The sequence below is a fragment of the Trichosurus vulpecula genome, chromosome 3, assembly GCF_011100635.1.
Source record: "Trichosurus vulpecula isolate mTriVul1 chromosome 3, mTriVul1.pri, whole genome shotgun sequence".
In the NCBI taxonomy this organism is placed as follows: Eukaryota; Metazoa; Chordata; class Mammalia; order Diprotodontia; family Phalangeridae; genus Trichosurus; species Trichosurus vulpecula.
The window spans coordinates 258,358,398-258,382,170 of NC_050575.1; positions in this window are offsets into that span (position 1 = coordinate 258,358,398).

Here is a 23,773-nt window from a genome sequence, read left to right on the forward strand (position 1 = left end):
TTGCTAAAAGAGCATAACACTACTTCTGCGGTCAAATTATAAGACAGAAGCATCTTGCTGCTGCAGGAGAGTGGAGAATATTAGATAAGGTGCAGGTGATGATTGGGGCACACTGTTCCCTAAAAGAGGCCCCTCACTTGTGGGCAGTTGGGTCATAATCTGCGGACTTGGATTTCTCTACTCATGGGCCTTACTGCTAGTTTTCTGTTTGTGTGTGTCTGCTTCCCCAATCCCTAGAGACTTTGTTTGTATTAGTGTGGACATAGGTTATTGTTCAGTCATTCATTTCTTTACAACTCTTAGTCACCCCATTTGGGGTTGTCTTGGCGAAGATTTTGGAGTGCCTTCCTCTTTCCTTCTCCAGGTCATTATACAGATGAGGAAATTGAGGTGAACAGGATTAAGTGACTTGCCCAGTGTCACGTACCTAGTCTGAGGCTAGATTTGAACTCAGGAAGAGGAGTCTTATGTACTCTATCCACTGTGGCACCTAGTTAAAGGGAAGTGTGACCCAGTATTATGTGTAGACCGTTACTTGATGTTTTTACTAGTCCTGCTTTTGCTTTCTATTGAGTCAACCTTGGGTTGAAAAAAAGGACTTTGTCTTCTTGTTAAATAAATATTCCATCATCAAGAGTGAATATAGTCCAGGAAAGCTTTGTAAAAATGGGAAGCACATCATTAGGGAATTAGGAGCTAGTTTGGTGATTAATAGGAAATAATCCTTCTCTCTATCCTAATCCTCACATACATAGTACACCAGGTTATCCCTAGGAGCTTGAGAATACAGTAGACTCTAGAACAAGTGCTCTTGCCACTGTCCTTCTCCTTAAATTTTAGTAATGAGTGTCTGTTCTCAATTGATGGTGCCCTTGGCTAACATATCTCTCTGTTTAGCAAAATGACCTTAGCAAGAATAACATTTATATTGTTATTTCAGGTTTTAAAGCACTTCACCTCATAACTCCTTTGGTGCTCTCAACAATCCTCTGTGGCAGGTACTATTATAAATCCCCATTTTACAAACCTGCAAACTGAGTTTGGGAGAGGACAAGTGACATGACTATTTATAAGTTATCCAATTATAAGTTCTGCTCACTGGATATAGCACTGAACCTGGAGTCAAGAAAATGTCAGTCCAAATATGGCCTTGAACACTTCCTTTAGCTTTGATCTTGAATAGGTCACTTAAGTTCTTTCTGCCTCAGTCTCCTCAACTGTAAAATGGAGATAATAAGAGCACCTATCTCCCAGGGTTGTTTTATTTATATATTGTTCTAATTATTATTATTATTTATTTAATATTTTTAGTTTTCAGCATTGATTTCCACAAGATTTTGAATTACAAATTTTCTCCCCATTTCTACCCTCCCCCCCACTCCAAGACAGCATATATTCTGATTGCCCCATTCTCCAATCAGCTCTCCCTTCCTTCAACCCACTCACCCCCCATCCGCTTTTCCCTTACTTTCTTGTAGGGCAAAATAGACTTCTATTCCCATTGCCTGTATACCTTATTTCCCAGTTGCATGCAAAAACAACTTTTTTAACATCTGTTTTTAAAACTGTGAGTTCCAAATTCTCCCTTCTCTTCCCTCCCCACCCACCCTCCCTAAGAAGGCAAGCAATTCAACATAGCTCACATGTTTATCATTATGTAAAACCCTTCCACAATACTCAGGTTGTGAAGGACTAACTATGTTTTGCTCCCTCTTTTCCAGTCCCCTTTTATTCAATTTCCTCCTTTGACCCTGTCCCTTTTCAAAAGTGTTTGCTTTTGATTACCTCCTCCCGCATCTGCCCTCCCTTCTATCATCCCCCCTTTTTTATCCCCTTCCTCCTTCTTTCCTGTGGGGTAAGATACCCAACTGTGTATGTTATCCCCTCCTCAAGTCAAATCTGATAAGAGCAAGATTCATTTATTCCCCCTCATCTGCCCCCTCTTCCCTTCCAACGCACTGCTCTTTCTTGCCACTTTTATGTGAGATAATTTACCCCATTCTATCTCTCCTTTTCTCTCTCTCTAATTATATTCCTCTCTCGTCCCTTAATTTGACTTTATTGTTTTAGATATCATCCCTTCATATTCAACTCACCCTGTACCCTCTGTCTATGTATATATATATATATATGTGTGTATATGTATGTATGTATGTGTATATATATATATATATATACATATATATATATACATATACATACACATATACATATGTATATTCCCTTCAGGTACCCTACTACTGAGGTCTCGTGAGTTACACGCATCATCTTTCAATGTAGGAATGTAAACAAAACAGTTCAACTTTAGTAAGTCCCTTATGATTTCTCTTTCTTGTTTACCTTTTCATACTTTTCTTGATTCTTGTGTTTGAAAGTCATATTTTCTATTCAGCTCTGGTCTTTTCACTGAGAAAGCTTGAAAGTCCTCTATTTTATTGAAAATCCATATTTTGCCTTGGAGCATGATACTCAGTTTTGCTAGGTAGGTGATTCTTGGTTTTAATCCTAGCTCCATTGGCCTCCAGAATATAATATTCCAAGCCCTCCGATTCCTTAATGTAGAAGCTGCTAGATCTTGTATTATCCTGATTATGTTTCCACAATACTCAAATTGTTTCTTTCTGGCTGCTTGCAGTGTTTTCTCCTTGATCTGGGAGCTCTGGAATTTGGTGACAGTATTCCTAGGAGTTTTCTTTTTGGGATCTTTGTCAGGAAGTGACCGATGAATTCTTTCAATTTCCCTCTGGCTCTAGAATATCAGGGCAGTTCTCCTTGATAATTTCTTGAAAGATGATGTCTAGGCTCTTTTTTTGATCATGGCTTTCAGATAGTCCAATAATTTTTAAATTATCTCTCCTGGATCTATTTTCCAAGTCAGAGGTTTCTCCAATGAAATAATTCACACTGTCTTCCATTTTTTCATTCCTTTGGTTCTATTTTATAACATCTCGATTTCCTATAAAGTCACTAGCTTCCACTTGCTCCAATCTAATTTTTAAGGTAGTGTTTTCTTCAGTGGTCTTTTGGACCTCCTTTTCTATTTGGCTAATTCTGCCTTTCAAGGCATTCTTCTCCTCATTGGCTTTTTGGAGCTCTTTTGCTATTCGAGTTATTCTATTTTTTAATGTGTTATTTTCTTCAGTATTTTTTGGGGGTCTCCTTTAGCAAGTTATTGACTTGTTTTTCATGGTTTTCTCATATCACTCTTGTTTACCTTCCCAATTTTTCCTCTACTTCTCTAACTTGCTTTTCCAATCCTTTTTGAGCTCTTCCTTGACCTGAGACCAATTCATATTTTTCTTGGAGGCTTTTGGTGTAGGCTCTCTGACTTTGTTGACTTCTTCTGGCTGTATGTTTTGGTCTTCTTCGTCACCAAAAAAAGATTCCGAAGTCTGAGCCTGAATCTGAGACCATTTTCACTGCCTGTTCTTTTTCCGAGCCAACTACTTGACCCTTGGGTTTTTCATCAGGGTATGACTGCTTGTAGAGTAGACAGTACTTTGCTCCAAGCTTGAGGGGCTGTGCTGCTATTTTCAGAGCTGCTTCTATGCAGCAAGCTCCGCCACAACAAAGCTCCTCCTCCCCTAAGTACCATCAACCCAGACCTCAACTCAGATCCAAGCAGGCTCTGTACTCCTGCTCTAATCTGCTGCTTAATTTATCCAGCCAGGTGGGCCTGGGGCCATAAGCAACTGCAGCTGTAGCTCTGTTAGCAGCCACAGAACTACTCCACCTCTGCTGCCCATGGGGTGGTGGCTGACTGCAGACTCCTTTCACTCATTCCCAGCAGCTTTTCCCACTAACCTTCTCTGTTGTCTGGTGTTTGTGGATTGAGAAGTCTGGTAACTACCACAGTTCACTGATTCAGGGTTCTATGCCTGTTCTGCCTGGCTCCCGGTCTGGTTTGTCCTGGCATGGCCCACGCAGATCTCTGCTCTGCTCTGCTCCCAGCTCGGTGCGATACACCTTACTCAGTGACCATCCAGGTTGTTCTGGGCTGGAGCCCTGCTTCCCTTTGCTATTTTGTGGGTTCTGCAGCTGTAGAATTTGTTCAGAGCCATTTTTTATAGGTTTTTAGAGGAACCTGATGGGGAACTTAAGCAAGTCCCTGCTAACCCACTGCCATCTTGGCTCTGCCCCACCCAAGGTTGTCTTAAAGATAAAATGAGATGATATTTATATGATATAAAATGTTTCACAAAATTCAAAGTTTTCTATATAATTACCTCTTACATTTAGTGTCTGAAGTAGGCTTTGAACCCAAGTTTTTCATGAATTAAAGATACCATCGACAGTTTACCACGTCTTCCTCATCCAGCTTGATTTAGAATTAAATTTCAGAGCTGTCAGGATAGGACCAGGGTAATATTATAAAGCAACTGAGGTTTGTCTTTCAAAGCTCTGCCATCCCTAGATGTTCCCTATATCCCTATTCTTGCTTCTAGACCACTGCCCTTTCTTCCCAGATGCCTTTCTTCATTTTCTTCACAAATGACACTTTGTCTCTGGACTCCATGTCTTTCTCTGACTGCTCTTCAGGCTTGAAATTCTCACCTACACCTCCTTGAGGATTCCTTCAAGACTTAACTGAAGACCCACCTTCACTCTGCACCTACTACTATTACATTCACCTCTGAGAGGACTTTACACTTACAATATATCTATCTTCTATGTAAGTTGTTATTTGCCTATTTTCTCCCCCATTAGAATGGGAGGTCCTTGAGGACTGAGATTATATATAATAAACCCTTAATGATAGGCTATTCATGTCAGTACACTTTGCACCTTTTTATACACTCACCCTTGCAACACCTTTTGAAGAAACAATTTCCTTTGCATGTTCAAAATTCATTTAGGAAAAAAATCATACCCCCCCTCTTCTCTTTTTCTTCTTTCCCTTCTATTCATTCACATTCCTTTATTGTTAATGATACTATTCCTCTTTTTTTGTGTATCTTTGTCAAGTCAAGAAGTATTTATTAATCACTAACTACATGCCTAGTACTATTGCTGGGAATAATAAAGTATCCAGAGAAAAGTGCCTGTCCTTCATGAGCTCACAATCTAATGAGGGAGGAAACTATGTATGTAGAAGACAAATACAGGGTAATGTCAGATCATCTCAGAGGAAGGCCCAAATATGGGGTCTGGAAGTGAGGGGATAGAGGGCAAAATCTGGAAAAAGGTGTCTTATAGAAGATAGGATCTGTATTGTGTCTTGAATGAAGAAATGGAAACCAGGAGGTGGAGATGAGGAGGGAGAATATTCCAGGCATGAGGTACAAGCAAAAAGTCAGAGACAGGACATGGAGTGTTGTGTGTGAGGATCATCAAAAAGACCAGTGAATTGTAGAATATGTATAGGGTAGTAAATTATAAAAAAAACACATCAAAAATAGGAAACGATCAGGTTGTACAGAGATTTATAAGGCAAATAGAAGATTTTATAGTTGACATAAAATTCTGGAGATATTCATGAGAATTTCTTAAGTTTGAGGGTGACATGGTCGCTATATCTTAGATCTATGTTTTAGAAAGATCATTTTGTCAGCCGAGTGGAGGATAGAGACATACCTGTAGGTTATTTCCATAATGTACATGTGAGGTGATGAAGACCAGCACTCAGAGGTTCATGGCTCTTTGGTTGGTATAACACTCAGCCTCTAAATTCATTTAGGTAATACTTTTATTTTCATTATATTGGTGTCATCTAATCCTCAATGAAGCATCTCTTAGCACTTATTACAGAATTCATTCTATAATAATTCATTTGGTAAGTCATTTCAAACTGAAAAGACATTAGTTCAGGTAATGTAGAAGTCTTGAGTGTTCTTTCTTAGGTTAACACTGAGATATTTTATGCATTTTCTGATTAATTTGATATATTTCTCTCATTTATTCTAGGTTTTTATTAATCTTGTATTGAAATGCTTGCAATTAATGTTGATTTATTTTGTATTCCAATATTTCACTGAAGTCATTTATAAACTTAGTTTATTTCTTCAAGGTTTCCAATAATTATGTCATCTGAAAAAAAAATAACTCTGTATGTCCTTTGATAAAGGTTATACATCCTAATTATATTATTAATTTTACTGCTTTAGCTATTACTCCTAGAGCTATGTCATATAGTATTGAGGAGAGAGAAGACATTCTTATTTTATTACTTTACTTAAAGGAAATCTTTAAATGTTTTTCTATTACAGAGGAGACCATCTTTTGTTTGTAGATGTATACTTTTTTATATTGAAGGTCTATCCATGCTTCTGCTTTTAAACATTCATAAATGCTGAATTTTCACAAAGACATTCTCAGTGTGTATTCATAAAACTATATGGTGTTAATTGTTTTATGATTATGTAAACATTAAAATACTCAAAACATGTTCATTGTTTTCTTAATGTTGAACCATACTTGAAACCCTAATTTAAATCCAACTTGGTCAGGGTGAATAATATTTAAGAATATAGTCCTTTTGCCAACTCATCGAAAATTTTTGCTTTGAAATTCATAAATGAGATTAGTTTACAATTCTATTTCTATACTTTTTCCTACCTGGATTCAACATTAAACTTTACCTCCTTTCTGCTCTGTTAGGTCACTGTGGTATAGAGATGACCCTGGGTTTTGGAGACTTTTAAGCAGGGTGCAAGTTTTGAAATATTGCACCAAGGCACCAAGACTTTGACTACAGCTCACGGAGGGATTGTGTGCCTGCCCCTTTGGATTGGCCAACCTTAGGATGAAGAAACTCACTGCTATAGGACTAGTTATCAAGAAGTGAATTTTTTGGTGACAACAGTTCATAAGACCATATACCTAAGTGCGGAAGGACCATATCAGTGGAGGAAACACTCACAATGGTAAAATTCTGGATTTGGTTGAAGTGATGAATGAGATGTTGAGAGGGACTTAACCTGGGACTTCATCAGCATAGGCTGCTTCTAGGTGAGGAAATTCCATTTACTGATGCAGGCATTTATGTGTAACTTAAATTCATAAATAGTTATGGCATGGAGAAAGTTGTAACTTATTATGCGTTTCATATTCAATATGTGCTAGAGATGGAACTTCAGGTTTTCTTGTCTTCATCATGGATTCTTTATCCACTGTGTGACACTGACTCTTCCATATTATGGAATATAGATCTTTATTATGGTTAATGACAGACATTTCACATCTTCAAATGAACAAAGATCCAGGAATGATTTTTTCTTTATCATGTATGATTTCAAATTGGGGTTTACTTTGTTAAAATAAGAATACTCAATATTCAATAAATTTCATCCAGTCTTCTACCTTTTTGCATTTCTATTCCCCAAAGCTTGCCCACACAAGGTTTTTCTTTTTATATTTTCTTCAGCCTTTTTTCTAATTTTTACAACATATTTTCATCCCTCCAAAGCAGGTACCTCTTCTGTCAGTAGGATCTTTACACAAGCTTGGAATACAGTAGCCCCTTGCAAGGAAACATTGGAAAGTATCAAATCCTGGGCCAAACCCTGTCAAAAACAGATAAAGACTATTTCAGAATTACTGTTAAGAATATCATAGATGAAGAGATGTTACATTATATTCTGAATCATAATTCAATGGTTTGATCCTGACATGTGGCATTCATTAATTTGTTTTTTTAATTAATATTTCAATAAAAGGGGTAGCATGATGCAATGGAGAGAACCTAGGAGTTGGTGATACAAGAACTTGATTCCAATTCTAGCATTCTCACTTTTTAGCTGTATGACCTCATGAAAATAAATCATCTCAACTCTTTGCGTCTTAGTTTAATTTTCTAAAAAAAATGACAATCATCCTACCTGAAATAAAATAAGTCACAAAAGCTGTTTTTTCAGTGATAGAGCACAAGTATCATCATGTCTCTCTCCTACTCAGTAAACTTTCCTGGCTTTATATTACCTCTAAAATCAAAAACAGATTATTCTCTTTGACCTTTAAATCCTCTTACAACCTGATATGAAAGCATCTTTCCAGCCAAAGTACATAATTCAGCCCTTCATTTCGTCAATGATCCAGTCAAATAGCTTTCTCCTTGTTTCTTATAATACAGGACTCCATTTATCATCTGTGTCTTTGCACTGGATGTCGGCATGGTCTGACATGGACTCCTTCTTCACCTTGACCTCTCAGAAGTCCTAAATTTCCTTCAAGATTCAGTGAGTGTACTATCATCTACATACAGCCTATCTATTTTTTAAAATTTTAGTTTCACATGAGTCAGGTAAAGAAGAAGTAGAACCAATGGGAAGAACCATGAGAAAGAAGAAACAAAACAAAACAAAACAACAATAATACAAAAGAGAGCATGTAGTACGCTTCCATCTGCATTCAGACTCCAAAGTTCTTTCTCTGGTATGGGTAGCATTTTCCATCATGAGTCTTTTGGACTTGTCTTAGGATCCTTGTATTGCTGAGAAGAGCTACATCTATCAAAGTTAGTCAAGGAACAATGTGACTGTTATTATGTAAAATGTTCTCTCATTTCTGCTCATTTCACTCAGCATCAGTTCATATATGTCTTTCCAAGTTTTTTTTGAAGTCTGCCTGCTCATCATTTCTTTACAGCACAATAGTATTCCATTACATTCATTTACCATAATTTGTTTAACCGTTCCCCAATTGATGGGCATCCCTTCAATTTCCAATTCTTGGCCACCACAAAAAGAGATGCTAAAAATATTCTTGAACATGTGGGTCCTTTTCCCATTTTTATAATCTCTTTGAGATACAGACCTAGAAGTGGTATTGATGGGTCAAAAGGTATACACAGTTTTCTAGCCCTTTGGGCATAGTTCTAAATTGCTCTCCAGAATGGTTGTATCAGTTCATAACTCCACTAACAATGCTTAGTGTTCCAGCTTTTCCACATCTTCAACATTTATCATTTTCCTCTTTTGTCATGTTAGCCAATCTGATAGGTGTGAGGTGATACCTCAGAATTTTTTTGATTTGCATTTCTCTAATCAATAGTGATTTAGAATATTTTTTCTTATGACTGTAAGTAGCTTTAAATTCTTCATCTGAAAAGTGCCTGTTCATATCCTTTGACCAGTTATCAGTTGGTGAATGACTTGTATCCTTATAAATTTGACTCAGTTCTCCATGTATTTTAGAAATGAGGCCTGTATCAGAGACACTGGCTGTAAAAATTGTTTCTGAGCTTTCTGCTTTTTTTCTATTTTTGGGTTGCATTAGCTTTATTTGTGCAAAACCTTTTTAATTTAATGTAATCAAAATCATCCATTTTGCATTCTGTTATGTTCTCTATCTCTTGTTTGGTCATAAATTCTTTTGTTCTCCATAAATCTGACAAGTAAACTATTCCTTGCTCCCCTAGTTTGCTTATAGTATCTGCCTTTATGTATAACTTGTGTAGACATTTTGACTTTATCTTGGTATACATTGTAAGATGTCGGTCTAAGTAATGTTAATGGGGTAAGATCTTCCCAACCCATTAATAGGCTTACTGCTTTGAGCTCTAGGTCAGCTGTGATATACTTTGAATCATCTGGAGCCCATTGGGGGAGGAACTTGAATAAGGAGGAGCTTGCTTAAGGGGAGGCTTGCTTGTAGGAAGGCTTGCACACCTTTTGCTAATTTCTAATTAGGCACTGAGTCATGGGAGTTGTGATGTCTTCTGGCTCTGAGAAGTGTACATATATTCCGAGAGGAGAGGTTTTGCTTTGGGGGCTCACTTATGAGAAGGATCTTGTGATCACTGGGTCAAGACTCTGAGTAGCCATATGTTCAGAGCTCCCTGACTGCTCAGAGGTAAAGGCTCTCTTGATCTAGGGATGTATGTAAAGTATATTGCAATATTGTTTTGATTTGGGCAGCAAAGCCCTGTCTGTTGGTCTTTATTTCTCTTCTCTGTATTTTATCTGAAATTAAGGGTGCTGACCCTTCCCCTAACTACTGAATATAATTATAAGAAGATTATTGACACACTTTTTCAGCAGTCTTTCCTAATAAAGCAGATTAAAGAACCTGTGCTACCAGCCATCCTGGGTGTGCCAGTGTGTTTGCCCTTGTGGACTATGCCTAGTTTCTTCCATACTATTTTCCAGTTTTCCCAGCAGTTTTTGTTATATGGTGAGTTCTTATCGCAGAAGCTGGAGTCTTTGGGTTTATGTAACAGTAGATTCCTGCAGTCATTGACTGTTGTGTCTTGTGTACCTATACTATTCCACTGATCCACGACTCTATTTCTTAACTTGTACCAAGTAGTTTTGATGATTGCTTATGTAGCCTATCCTAATCCCTCAACATTCTAGTTCCCTACTTTACCCCCATTATATTTATTTATGTGTATGTGTGTGTCCATATTGCCATCCCCAATAGGACATGCTATTCTTGAGGATATGGACTGTTTCACAATTTCCTTTGTATTCCCTCTCCCTGGCAAGAAGTGGGCACCTAATAAATGCTTCCTGATGAATTGATGTCTAAGGCAGTGTGTGCTTCATTGTAGGGACCTATGGATGAAAAAGAAAGAGCAACTTATTCTTTATAGTCCAGGTATGTTACAATCAGGTGAGGAAGATACAACATGGAGATAAATGACATAAAACAAAATCTAATATGATGTAGGTCTTAAAATAAGTACAGTATCCTAGGAATTCAGGATAGGAAAAGGAATAATTTTTGACTTGGTTAGGAAAGATCCCAGAGGAAAGGCTTCTTGGGGAAGGTGGAATTTGAGGTGGGTCTTGAGGGATGAAGAAAATTTCTGTAAGTGAACATTGGGATAGAATGATATATACTTAAGAATCAAACTGAGCACAAGCACACAGGAGGCAAAGTAGAGTGCATAGTCAGATATTTGATTTAATAACATGAAAGGATATAGGAGATAGCAGTCTATAGTGTGGTGCAGTGGAAAGAATATTAGCTTAGAATTATCTTGACATGGGTTCCAATCTTAATTCTGATACTTAGTACTGTGTGTCCTTGGACAAGTCATTTAACTTTTGCTGTGAGCTGTTTCCTTATCTGTAAAATATAAGAGTTGGACAAGCAGCTTCTAAAGTGTTTTCCATTTCTAAGTCCCAAATCCTAGGTCTATAAAACCATTAAACTAAAATAATCTGGATTCAGTGCATGGAGGGTTTTCAATGACAGACTAAGGAATTTGGCCTTCATTTGACAGGAAAATTTGAGCTACTTTTTTTAGGATGTCAATTTAACCTATTACTGGCCTTGGTGATGACAAAACACCAAGCAAGTGTATGGAATCCTCTCTTAATAACAAAGTGTGTGTGTGTGTGTGTGTGTGTGTGTGTGTGTGTGTATGTGTGTGTGTTTGTGTTTTCCCACCAAGGTTGATGGGAAAATCAACTTTTGGGGGAGTGTTTTTCTTTTGCCTATGCTTTAAAGAGTCCAGACTTCAGCATATTATCAAAATGACTTCATGAGGGAAAGTGGTTTTAAAGAAAAGGTCACCTCATAACCAGAGAAAATATAAAGTAAAATCTGAAAGGGAGATAGGCACTCTACAAATTAAGTGTAAGTGTATAATGGTAATTAAGGTGGAACTCTTTTTTTTAATATTTTCTCTTTTAGAATGCTAAAGTAATCAAGTGCCTTTGATTAAGTCTTGCTAGGTGCAAAGCCCCAGGTCCACAACCTTTTGCTACCTAGGTGTTAAGCTCCAGGCCCACACCCTTTTGCTGATTAGATGTGAAGCCTTTGGTGCCCTAAGAAGGGCATCTAAACCCAGAAATTAGTGTTTTGTTTGGGGCTCTCACTCACTGGAAGAATGTTGGTATGGAGACTCTGGGTAGCAGTTGGAGCTCCCCCCCCACCACTCCACCAGCTTTGCAAAAACACAGATGTTGGCGCTTCTCTTTTTGGTAACTATGTATGTGATGTCTTGATCAGACAAAGCCTGTCTATTAAATTGTGTTATTTGATCTGTTGATATTTTCTGTTTGTATTTGCTCTGAAGTTTAGGGTGCTGGCTTTTCCTCCTGAACTAAGTGAATGATATATGTATGTTTGATTAAAATGAGATTGTTAACCCCTTAAAGTTGCTTTCATTAGAAAAGCAGGTAAAAAAAAACCTGTGCTGGCAGCTCTTGTTGTTGGTCTTGTTGTGTCTTACATCTCAGCAGCAACTGCAAGCCACATTGTTGTTAAAAAAAGGAATAGCAGCTGAACACCTTAAATGTGTCACTGCTGCCCAAAAGTTGTTAAAACATCTCAAAGAAGTCACCAATGGGATAGACTGATCCTTTGTGGAGTATTTATAGGACATAGAACAGGCATGATAGGGTTGCAATCTGAACTAAGGGAGGGTGTCTAAATTAATATCATGGATACATTCTGGAATTCTGCATCCTAGAGCAGCAGCAAGAATGCTAGATTTTCAATCATAGGACCTGGATTTGAGTCATTATTACTTATTACTTATGTGAGAATGGACAAATCATGACCTGCCCTTCTATCATTTCAGTTTCCTCATCAGTACAGTAAGGGGGTCAGACTGCTGCTGCTACTAGTACCACTAATAATAACAGCAATTACATAGGGACTTGAGATTTGCAAAGCACTTTATAACTATTTGATCTTCACCATAACCCTGGAAAGTAGATACTATTATTATTTCCATTTTACAAATGAGGACACTGAGGCAGACCACATGCCCAGAGTAAGAACCTGAGATCATATTTGAATTCAGGTCTTCCCATCTCTAGGCACAGTGCTCTATGCATTGTGCCATCTAGATTAGATGAGCTCTAAGGTCCTTCCAGTTTTCCATCTTTATTTCTCAGAACCACATAGATGATCCCTGGGGTAAAGATGCTAGATGAGTTCTTAGGAAGGAATGAACTTGGAGTAACTGAATGTGGTAAAGGAAGACAAGGAACAAATGAAGAGTCAAAGAATCCCTTACTGTAAAGCATTTAATGAAACTTCCAGAGCTATAGAATTGCTAGCCATAATTGCTAGTTATGAAAACATATAGCTGGTAAATAGAGTTTAAAAGAACTAGATCCTTCATTTCTCCAGGCAGATTTTTTTTCAACAAAAAATGTACAACCAGAGAATTTCTATTTGGAAGGGTCCTTGTAATTATCTAGTCTAACCTCAGCACTAGGCATACAAAGAAAAGCAAAAGACAGTCCCTGCCCTCAAGGACCTCATAATGTCATGGAGGAAAGAACATCAAAAACAACTATATAGGAGGAAGATTCGTATGGGATAATTTGGAAATAACCCACTTTGCAGGAAATCACAGAGCTAATGGACCAAGACTAGTATGGTTCAGAAGACCACAGAAGAACCTAGTGCTAGGGGAAACAAGCATACGCTATGGTACCAGTGACAGCAGCAGATTAGGACTTGGAATATGAGTCTGGTTTCATAAAGCCTACATGCTACTTATCTATAGAGCTAAGGTGAGGTTCAATTTATCTTCAAAGCACTTTACTATACTTTGGAACAATGGGTGAAAGCTGCAGGAAGCCAAGGCAGGCTCAATATTGGTTACATTTCCTAACCATTGAAGCCATCACAAAGTAGAAAGGGTTCCCTCAGTAAGTGGTGGGGTTCACATTCTTAGAAGTCTTCAAGCAGAGGCAGGATACTGATTTTTCCCTTGTTCCTTTTAGGGAGTGCTTAGTCCAGAGGGCTAGTGGGGCCCTTTCCAACATAAGATTTTGTTTCTGAATTTCAGAAATGTTTCCAGGACTTCAAGGCTCATTGATTTTGTTCTTCCATTGGGTATCTCCTTCAGGGATGATGGAAAAAAAATAAGCCTTGTATAAGTTTGTAGATGGTTATCAAGAATGTCTGAACCTAAAAGTTTCTTCATATTGGAGACAACATAGTGCATGAGTCTCTCTGAGTTTAGCTAGGTTGATTCTAACACACACACACACACACACACAGAGTCTGTGACTAGGTACAGATAAAGTCATATCTAAATAATTGGAAAAATATCAGTTGCTCATAGGTAGGTTGATCTAATATAATAAAAATGACAATTTTCCCTAAATTAATTTACTTATTCAGTGTCATACCCATCAAACTACCCAAAAATTATTTTATAGAGTTAGAAAAATTAAGAAAATTTATCTGGAAGAAGAACAGTTCCAAAATATCAAGGGAATTAATGAAAAGAAATGCAACGGAAGGTACCCTATCCATACCAGATCTTAAATTGTATAACAAAGCAGAAATCATCAAAACTATTTGGTACTGGTTAAGAAATAGAGTGGTGGATCAATGGAAGAGGTTAGGCACATAAGACACAGTAGTCAATGACTACAGTAATCTTCAATCTGATAAACCAAAAGACTCCAGCTCCTGGGTTAAGAACTCCCTATTTAATAAAAAAACTGCTTGGAAAACTGGAAAATAGTATGGCAGAAACCAGACATGGACCAATATCTTACAATGTATATGAAGATAAAGTCAAACTGGCTATGCAATTTAGAAATAAAGGAAGATACTATAAACAAACTAGGAGAACAAGGAATAGTTTAGATTTATGGAGAACAGAAGAATTTTTGACTAAACAAGAGATAGAGAGCATTATAAAATTCAGAATGGATGATTTTGATTACATTAATCTAAAAAACTTTGCACAAACAAAGCCAATGCAAACAAGAATACAAGGGAAGCAGAAAGCTGGGAAACAATTTTTACAGCTAGCATCTCTGATAAAGGCCTCATTACTAAAATATATAGAGAACTGAGTCAAATTTATAAGGATACAAGTCATTCCCCAACTGATAACTGGTCAAAGATATGAACAGGTACTAAAGGATGAAGAAATTAAAGCTATCAATAGTCATATGAACAAATGCTCTAAATCACTGTTGATTAGAGCAATACAAATGAAAACCACTCTGAGATTCTAATACTGGTTGCATCTAAGTCTTGTGAATTAAAGAAAAAAAGCCTCTCTCACTATACAGCTTTGCCTAGGGACAAGCATATTGATCATAGCTATACTTTATGGTTAAACCACATAGCAGGGTATAATATATTAGCACTATTATCCCCATTTTAGAGATAACAAAGCCGAGGCTCATAGTACTTAAGTAATTGGTCAAATGGAATAGCCAATAAGTTCCAGAGAAGGATCATGCACCAAGCATTCTGATTCAAGGTCCAGTCCTTTCGCTTACAAAACTTGGCCTTCCTGTATACTCCTCCTAGATTCTCCCCACCACTCTCTGACTTTACTTGGATTTCTAGCTCCTCTGATTCACAGCTTATTTTTTTCTAGCTCTTTGCTTTATACAAATTCTTTTTTGATCTTCACAATATTCTTGGAAACTAATCAATTCAATAAGAACCTGAAGCTCAGAGAGATTTATTGACTTACCTAAGGTCATCCAGCTACTTGATGTAACCTATTCATTCAGAGAGTTAGTAAGTGATAGAGCTGACATTCAAACTCTGGACTTTTGACTTTAAACTTAATACCTGAATCATCCTATCAGAATTGGCTCTGATAAAATAATCTTTGTATGATACTAGAGCCATGTTAGAGATATCCTACTCTTCTCTGACTACTCTTCCAATTCTGTTTCAGAATTCTTTTTAAAGAATTTTTAAAATTTTTAAATTTTTAACAATTTCCCAGTATCACACAATCCCCTATACATCCAACCCTTCCTCTTCCTGGCTACAAATGCAGCATTTGGCCAACTAAATAAAAACTATTTTACTAATCAGCCCCTTAGGACTAATCAGTCCCTTAATCTTCCTTAGAGTGAGATAAGTCCCAACACTAGTTCAAGTGCCAGTTGGTACAAACACATTTTTGGGGCCCCAACTGAACCATCTTCCATATCTATAGCCCCAACCCTTCATTAATCACTATGTTCCTTACCTGTCTCCACAAAGGAGAAGATCACAAAAAACACCATAAATGCCAAATAGAGATTTCCCATGGTGAGTGGTTGGCTGGAACCTGGGAATTATAGAAAACATGAACAAAGGCCAGCTCAGTAGAAGATAGAACAAGACAGAAAAAATAAGAACAGACCAGAGCAGGCCATATCACACTCAACTTACCTTGGTTCAGTTAATATCAGCTTCTAAGTTTCTGAAGCTGACTGAAAGAACCTTCCCAGGAGCTTGGAGTACCCCTATATTTATTGGGCATGGAAATTACCCAATAGAGCATTAGAATTTAATATGCAAGTGTTGCAATACACAGTGAGATTCTAAATAAACTCATATTAAAATAACCAATGTTATTTAAACTGAGGAACGTCTAAGTCATGTAGCCCTCTTTCCCTCTGTATTTGGCTTTAAATGGAGTGGTATTGGGAGGACCAAGCTGAATGTTTTGACTAAAGCAGCTTCTATCAAGAGTAGCTACTTCTTGCATAGATGGCTTTGGGCCAGAATTTCTCCTCCTGGAACTGTTGCAGAATTCCTCAGCCAGCGTTCCCAGAAAGACCTTCAAGAATCTCACCTATCCACAAAATTGGTAGTCAAATTTTAAAAAGTCTGATTGAAAAAGGAATAGTAGGCTGATTCTCAACCAATTTAGGAAACCACAGCCTGGAAAGTAAGTCCTCCAATAAAAGATTAAAATTACTTCAAATAGACTTGTTTCTTCATATCCAACTTCCATTCAAATAATAAGCAGCAATTGTCAATAAGTAGCATTCTGTGGCAAATTAGGGTAGATAAGCAACATAATTCACTAAAGAAGAAGGGGAAGTCCAAGAGAGGGAAAAGGAGCCAAAGGCTTCTAGAGGAATATTTGGCATGTAGGTGCCAGTATTTGTTATCAGAATGAGGAAACACTTTCTTTTCAAAGGCATCAAAGAAGAGGAGGTAAACAAATGCTTCTAGTTTTGTTGAAGAAGTCTGTTTGATCAAAGATAGCAGCGTTGAGGTAATTGTTAAGAGAAAGTTGTAGCTGTCTCTTATCAATAGATAATAAAAGTATTTATAGCAGTGGATAAAGCCATCAGTTTTGCCATGTGCCATGTAATATTTTTTATACTTATTTATCCATGAGAAGTAACTTTATCTCCTCACATTTTCAGTACATATAAGAAGTTATTGACCTGTGGGAAAAGCTACATTTCATACTTTCCTCTGTTAGAGGGCAGGGTCTGTGACAATCTTCCTGAATCTCTTTCATTCTCTCCTGGATGAATCAAATCTGGATCCATCTTATTAAGAAGTACTAATTAACTTCAGTCGGTCAGTCAATAAATATTTGTGCACCAATTCTATGTCAGAGGAAATATGTTAAGCTGTAGTTTTTACCTCCAGTCCCTCTTCTAGACCAAAAGCATTTCCCAAAATCACTCTCAATTTAGGAATCTTGTTCTCTTTGCTTCCTCTCTTGCCAGCCTTTATGTTTTATCTGGTTACCAGACTTTCTAAAGTAAAGGAATGCCAAGGGCAGCAGTTAGAAAGAGCACCCTCTGGATCCATGGCTTCCAATTTCTCCCACTGTCTATGATATCTGGCACATCCCTTCTCCTCTTTGACTATTTCTATTCTCTGCTATTAAGCAAAAATATAGGGCTGAAGGATTCCATTTTTTCAGATTTGTGCAGGTAAATGTTTAATTACTTATGTACCAGGTTAAAAAAAACACACACATGAAATCCTTTTAAGTTAATCTACATTCTGAATATTTTGTCTATTACTTTCTGCAGTCCAAAAAATCAACAAAACCATAAATCAATCCTTGATAAGTAGTATTTCCTGATTTCAGAGATGTAAATGTTCATAATGAAAAGTAAATAAGTTGTTTTCAGGAGCCCTTAGGAACAGGGTCCCGCACACTCCTACATGTTGGTTAATCTGGGAACTCAAGGGGTATGCCAAAAGAGTACAAGGTCCCACAGTTTCTCATATGTTGGTATGATTCTGTCAGTAGGCTAAGCCTGCTTTCTAATGACCATTCTAGCTATGTACAGAGAGAATCATTACCAGTAAGTTTGTTGATGATAAATTCTTTATCACTGGCAACCCAAGAAAAATTAAAATGTGAAATATCCACCAGTTCTCTGTTGTATTGCCCAGCTCGTCAAGTTTTCAATCAACATGCCTTCCATAATTCATTGGGTGCCTTGGCATACACCCCATTTGAACATTTGCACATTGATTTTTGGGACAGCTAGATGGCACAATGGATAGAGTGCTGGGCCTGGATTCAAGAAGACTCATCTTTGTGAATTCAAATCTGTCCTTAGACACTTACTAGCAGTGCAACCCTAGGCAAGTCACTTAACCCAGTTTATCTCAGTTTTCTCATCTGTAAAATGAACTGGAGAAGGAGATGGCAAACCACTCCATTGTCTTTGCCCAGAAAACCCCAAATGGGGTCACAAATAATTGGACATAACACAATAATTGGACATAATGATGGAATAGCAACAACAAATTTATTTTATAAAAAAGCTGGCCATTGTAGAGCTTGCCTCATAATTGTTTATGAGTTTATCAACTGTATTGTTGGGTTGAGACATTTCCCGAGTCAAAGGCTATATACATCTTTCTTCTCAAATAAATTTTTCCCTGCTTTCGCCCACCGACTTGTTTTGATTTTAATGAAAGGTCTCATTTTACTGATACTGTGTTTTCCCAGATCTACTCTAATCTTGGGATCATTTGTAAGTTTCATACCCTTTATCATCCTCAGATCTTGGATCAGGTACAGTGTATGAACTAAGAACTTAAGACTATCATTAGCAAGATGTGTTCTGAATCTCATCTAAAATGGGCTTATGTTCTTCCCCTCTCCTTGTTTCATTGGCAGAACAGATTGGAGGGGATTACATATCTCTCTTTATGAAATGCTATTTGGTCATCTTATTTATGATTATCTTAGCTATGTTACACTTTGCATTTGAGAGGATACACCTAGACAACACCTTAGAGTAGATCTATGACAGGACTGGTATGTCAATTGTACATCAAATAGTCAGGGCAACAGTAGCCTAAACTTTGTAACCAATGGCAGTAGGTCTGCAGTTCGCATTCCTCCTCCTCCTGAGTCTCAAAACAAGGCAAATACTGTTACCTCCATCATCACTTGCAAGGCCTTCAACACTATCACCTTTCTTTCTAATAAGGACTAGATAGACAGCATTCTCCACTGGGATAGTTTTAGTTCTAGTAGGATAGTCCAATTTCCATGGGACAAAAATGGAACTAGTTCTCCAACAGAATCGCTAACATCTGCAACATTAATTATCCCTATAACATCAAGAGCAGAGAATAAGAAAACACCGTCCCTTTGACCTAGTAATACCACTACTAGGTATATATCCCAAGAACGATAAAAAACAAAAAGGAAAAGAACCTATATGTACAAAAATATTTATAGAAGCTCTTTTCTGGGATTAAAGAATTAGAAGTAGAGGGAAAGCCCATTAATTGGGGAATGGATGAACAAGTTGTGGTATGTGATTATGGTGGAATACCATTATGTTATAAGAAATGATGAACAAGATGCTCTCAGAAAAACATGAAAGACTTGCAAGGGCTGATGCAATGTGAAATGTACTGCGTACAAAGTAATAGCACAATTGTAAGATGATCAACTGGGAATGACTTAGATATTCTCAGCAATACAGTGATCAAAGACAGCTCTGAAGGACTTATGATGAAAAATGCTATTCTTCCCCGGAAAACAGAACTGATGGTGTCTGAATACAGATTGAAGCATTCTTTTTTTTTACTTTACTTTTTACAGTTTTTTGTCTATGTTTTCTTTCACAACATAACTATTATGGGCATGTTGCGCATGACTACATATGTATAAACTATACCGAATTGCTCGTCTTCTCATTGGGAGGGGGGTAGGAGGAAGGAAGGGAGAAAATTTGGAACTCCAAGTTTTAAAAAAGAATGGTAAAAATTGTTTTTACATGTAACTGGGGAAAAAGAATACTAAAAAAGAAAATTATTATAATACTTTAATAGATCTCCCTGTTTTTGTTTAATGATAGCCATAATATTACTATAGATGACCATTTACTTTTCAGTCATGCATCTTCCTAATAACATTTGGGTGAGAAATAATGTCATTATTAACACTCATAGTCAAATAAGACATATTTATGGGGACACTAAGATCATTGGATCACATGGCTATTGGGTTGGTAAAAATATTCGCCAAATTTCTCCTGAACTGTTGGTGACCATTCCAATGGAATATGAATGATGAGCATCCCATTGAATTTTCATCTCCTTTTGCTCCAGTTTTTTAATTAAATGTCAGTTTAACAGAACACATTTTACAGAACAAATTTCACACAGGAAGTGAAGTTAACAATTAAACTTGTTAAATATCCCCAGATTCTCACCACAGTCTGAGTTAATTCCCTTTTTTCGTGATCTCTTAACAATTATTTTATTATTTAATATTTAGGTTTTCAATATTAATTTCCACAAGATTTTGAGTTACAAATTTTCTCCCCATTTCTACCCTCCCCCTCACTCCAAGATGGCATATATTCTGATTGCTCCATTCCCCAGTCAGCCCTCCCTTCTGTCACCCCACTCCCCCCAACCCCTTTTCCCTTACTTTCTTGCACGGCAAAATAGATTTTTATGCCCCATTGCCTGTACATCTTATTTCCTAGTTGCATGCAAAAACAACATTTTTGAGCATCTGCTTTTAAAACTTTAAGTTCCAAATTCTCTCCCCTCTTCCCTTCCCAACCACCCTCCCTAAGAAGGCAAGCAATTCAACATAGGCCACACAGGTATCATTATGTAAAACCCTTCCACAATGCTCATGTTATGAAAGACTAACTATATTTCCCTCCATCCTATCATGTCCCCCTTTATTCAGTTTTCTCCATTGACCCTGTCCCTTCTGTCCCTTTTCAAAAGTGTTTGCTTTTGATTACCTCTTCCCCTTATCTGCCCTCCCTTCTATCATCCCCCCTTTTTTATCCCCTTCCTCCTTCTTTCCTGTGGGGTAAGATACCCTATTGAGTGTGTGTGTTGTTCCCTCCTCAGGTCAAATCCAATGAGAGCAAGATTAACTCATCCCCCCTCACCTGCCTCCTCTTCCCTTCCAATGAACTGATTTTTCTTGCCACTTATATGTGAGATAATTGACCCCATTCTATCTCTCCCTTTCTCCCTCTCTCAATATATTCCTGTCTTATCCCTTTATTTTATTTTTTAAGATATCACCCCTTCACATTCCACTCACCCTGTGCCCTCTCTCTATATATATGCGTATTCCCTTCAACTACCCTAACACTGGGAAAGGTCTCATGAATTACACACATCATCTTTCCTTGTAGGAATGTAAACAAAACAGTTCAACTTTAGTAAGTCCCTTATGATTTCTCTTTCTTGTTTACGTTTTCATGTTTCTCTTGATTCTTGTGTTTGAAAGTCAGATTTTCTATTCAGCTCTGGTCTTTTCCCTGAGAAACCTTGAAAGTCCTCTATGAAAATCCATATTTTGCCTTGAAGCATGATACTCAGTTTTGCTGGGTAGGTGATTCTTGCTTTTAACCCTAGCTCCACTGACCTCTGGAATATCATATTCCAAGTTCTTCGATCCCTTAATGTAGATGCTGCTAGATCTTGTGTTATCCTGATTGTGTTTCCACAATACTCAAATTTTTTCATTCTGGCTGCTTGGAGTATTTTCTCCTTGATCTGGGAACTCTGGAATTTGGTGACAATATTCCTAGGAATTTTCCTTTTGGGATCTTTTTCAAGAGGTGATCGATGGATTCTTTCAATTTCTATTTTTCCCTCTGGCTCTAGAATATCAGGGCAGTTTTCCTTGATAATTTCTTGAAAGGTGATGCTTAGGCTCTTTTTTTTTGATCATGGCTTTCAGGTAGTCCAATAATTTTTAAATTATCTCTCCTGGATCTATTTTCCAGGTCCGTGGTTTTTCCCATGAGATACTTCACATTTTCTTCCATTTTTTTTTCATTCCCTTGGTTCTGTTTTATAATATCTTGATTTCTCATAAGGTCACTAGCTTCCATTTGCTGCAGCCTAATTTTTAAAGTAGTATTTTCTTCAGTGGTCTTTTGGACCTCCTTTTCCATTTGGCTAATTCTGCCTTTGTAGGCATTCCTCTCCTCATTGCCTTTTTAGAGCTCTTTTGCCATTTGGGTTAACCTATTTTTTAAGGTGTTATTTTCTTCAGTATTTTTTGGGTCTCTTTTAGAAAGTCATTGACTTATTTTTCATGGTTTTCTTGCATCACTCTCATTTCTCTTTCCAATTTTTCCTCTACTTCTCTTACTTGCTTTTCCAAATCTTTTTTGAGCTCTTCCATGGCCTGAGATCAATTCATATTTTTCTTGGAGGCTTTTGGTGTAGGCTCTTTGACTTTATTGACTTCTTCTGGCTCTATGTTTTGATCTTCTTTGTCACCAAAAAAAATTTCAGAGTCTGAGTCTGAGTCTGAGTCTGCAGTCTTTTTTTGCTGCCTGTTCATGTTCCCAGCCAATTACTTGACGTTTGAGCTTTTTGTTAGGGCATGACTGCTTGTAGAATAGAGAGTGCTTTGTCCCAAGCTTTAGGGGCTGTGCTGCTGTTTTAAGAGCTACTTCTGCACCACTGTCACTGCAAGCTCTGCCACAGTAGCGCTTCTCCTCCCCCAAGAACCACCAACCAGGATTGCAACCCAGATCCAAGCAGGGCAGTCTCTTGATTCCTCCCACTGTATGAGCCAGGGACTCTGGAAGCAACTGACACTGAAGCTCTACCACCGCACCACCTCTGCCACCCCCAAGGCTGGTGGCCGGACTGCTCTCTAACCTGATCTCACAATTTACCCACTAACCTGTTCCGTGGTCTTTGGTGTTTGTGGGTTGAGAAATCTGGTAACTGCCACAGCTCAATGATTCATGGCCCAGAGTCCTGCTCCAGTTGACTCCTGGTCTGGTCTCTCCCGGCACAGCCCACGCTGGGCCGCACTCTGCTCCCAGCACTGTGTGATGGACAATTCCCAGTGACCATCTAGGCTGTCCTGAGCTAGAGACCTGCTTCCCTCTGCTATTTTGTGGGTTCTGCAGCTCTAGAATTTGTTCAGAGCTTTTTTTACAGGTGTTTGTGGGATTTGGGGGAGAGCTTAAGCAAGTCCCTGCTTTACAGCTGCCATCTTGGCTCTGCCCCCACAATTCCTTTTTTTCTTTATAAAACAAGAATGCCCCCTCTTCAGTTTGCATGGCCTTTACCAACTATTCTCTGTTTTTATAAAACAAAAATTGATGATATGTACGTGTGTGTATATATATGTGTGTGTTTGTATCTTTATTTATATCTATAGCTATCTGTTAATCTATCAAGCTATCCATCTATCTATCTAGACATATATTAAGGGATTTTTAAAGTGTATCTATATATTTCTCAATCCCTGATGTAAATAGAACAGAATCCTTCATTTGTGCTAAAGTTTTCAACCTTATGGCGCACTTCGTAATTGGCACTATGATTAATTTGGCCTTTGCTATTCTGGCTCTTATGATCATCCTTCTGCTCTAATTCTTGTACTAAAGTATGCTCAAATGTGATTTCTAAAAATATTACCTCTGTTAGAGATATAGTGTGAGAATAAGAATATACTGAATACTATGAATTTTAACTTACTCTTTTGCTTCTGTGATTATGCTTTTGGTCAATATAGATTAAATTTATACATAAGGTTATTCATGGGAGACATATATCCCAAGAATAAAAAAGGGGAGAGTGTGACATATTAATCAACATTTACTTTTAACCACATTCTTTTAATCACATATAGTTCTACTCTCATAAATCATAGTAGGTT